Source organism: Octopus bimaculoides, chromosome 25 (genome assembly GCF_001194135.2).
Source record: "Octopus bimaculoides isolate UCB-OBI-ISO-001 chromosome 25, ASM119413v2, whole genome shotgun sequence".
Taxonomy (NCBI): Eukaryota; Metazoa; Mollusca; class Cephalopoda; order Octopoda; family Octopodidae; genus Octopus; species Octopus bimaculoides.
This window is the reverse complement of record NC_069005.1, coordinates 7,991,904-7,994,182: the sequence shown is the minus strand read 5'-3', so window position 1 is coordinate 7,994,182 and position 2,279 is coordinate 7,991,904.

Sequence of the window (2,279 nt, the reverse complement as noted above, 5' to 3'; positions counted from 1 at the left end):
TATATATAGATGGATAGATAGATACAGGCATAACTGTATCTATATGGACTATATGATAACACGTATGATTTCCAATCACATGGTTCAGGGTGCAGTCCAAATGCATGGCACCTTGGGCAAGTGTCTTCTATTATATCCCCAGACCAACCAAAACTTTGGGAGTAGATTTAGTAGCCAGAAACTGAAAGAAGCCTGTGTGTATACATATGTGTATGTCTGTTCATTAGTCCTCTGCCACTGTTTGACAGCCAGTGTTGGTTTGTTTGCATTCCTGTAACTTGGCAGTTCAGTGTAAAACACCAATAGAATAAGTACCGGGGTTGATTCATTCAACTGAAGCCCTTCAAGGCAAGTGGCCCCGCATGGCGAGACAAGCGCCTTCTACTATAGCCTTGGGTCGACCAAAACCTTGTGAGTGGATTTGGAAAACTCAAAGAAGACCCATGTGTGTGTATGTATCTATCTATGTTTGTATATGTCCCCACTGACCAGTTGACAATTGGTGTTGGTGTATTTACGTCCCTGTAATTTAGCCATTCAGCAAAAGAGACTAATAGAATAAGTACTAGGTTAAAAAAAAAAGTATTGGAATTGATTCACTTGACTAAAAATCCTTTGAGGTTGTGCTCCAGCATGGCCGCAGTCTAATGGCTGAAATATGTAAAAGATAAAAGATATATATATATATATATTTATAAACATGAGTAATAGAGAAAAATTTCGGTGCTAGTATAGCATGCAGTCTACCACGTTGTCAAACAGTATAGCCAGAGTTATCTACCTTAAACGTTCAGTTAAGAAAGGAAACCAATTTTTCCATTATACGGACACTAACAACAAATTAAACTGCAAGCTGAGCCTGAGTGAGATTTTAGAACTAATATTTTTCTTTGTCTTGGATATACCCATGACCACAGCAGTGACTCTAACAGGAAAATCTAAAAATACAATAACTGACTGGTACAATATATACCGCGAGGTGTGTGGGGCCATAGTTTATCATGAGCGACGAGGAAGATGGTTGGAACAAACGATAACTTTATTCAGATCGACGAAAATACAATTGAGGAAGAATGCTGAATGGTGACAATGCTCCTCTCTTCGAAGACAGTGATGCAGAACAACGAAGCAACAGGAACCATGAACGTAGAATTGATCGGCCGCAGGATTTTTGGTCTCAAACAAGGATCAGACTGTTGATGCTTTTGTGTGGAACGGCGTGACGGGAACAGTCTGATCCTAATTGTTGAAAGAGAATGTGAAAAAGGTTCACTAATTCATTCAGATGAGTGGCCCGCTTCTAATAATTTAAATGCTACAGGTTACCACCATTTGACAGTGAACCATCAACGATATTATGCGGATCCAGTGACCGGAGCACACACTGAGGACATTGAGTGATCATGTTTAGATGCTTTTGTGTGCATGCATACAGATTGCATTGTCGTATAGTGTGTTTATGTGTTTAAAGTTTGAGAACTGTATGAATCTGAGGGGAGAAGGTTTGAGTTTAGTGGGCCATTCATTTTTTTTTTTTTTTCTATTTAATGTTGTCTTTTCATATTTTCAAGTCATTTAAAAACATAAACACACTATACGATAATGTATTCAGTACGCGTGCGTACAACGATCGGAAGTTATGGGTTCTAGTACCGAAGGATCGCCAAAGAAAAAAAATGATCTCTGAAATATCTGAAGTGTTTTATCTCTGAAATACCTGGAAATATCCGAAAGATAAGGTAGATACACCCCTGTTTGACACCTTGGTAGACCGCATACTATACTAGCACCGAAATTTCACACCAGAAACAGAATACTGGGTTTTAAGAAAAGCAATAAGCACTGACAGGGCAGTGTTACAGAAGAATATACAAGATCAACACTCTGTCAGAAATATTATTGTATTTCTACAACTGTCTTCAGGTAAGAGGATATAATTTGAAGTGCTAAAACCATAAATGCCAGCAATATTCAGCAGCAACACTTAGTAAAATCAGCAGTCAATGACACCACACACACACACATATATAAAAATGTATATAGACATACAGAGCTTTGGATAGTTATATATAGAGAGAGTGAGAGACAGACAGAAAAACAACTTGTTTTAAATCTCTCAGCGTGGGATTTACAGTAAGAGTACCGAATAGTAAAGTTTATTTGCTAACAGAATGTGGCGGTCCTATACAAGGACGATGTTAGTGTTGTGTAAGCCCCACGAAAACAACATCTCCAGCTGGCTATCAACAGGCTTTGTGTTGATAGCCAACTGGAAAAGA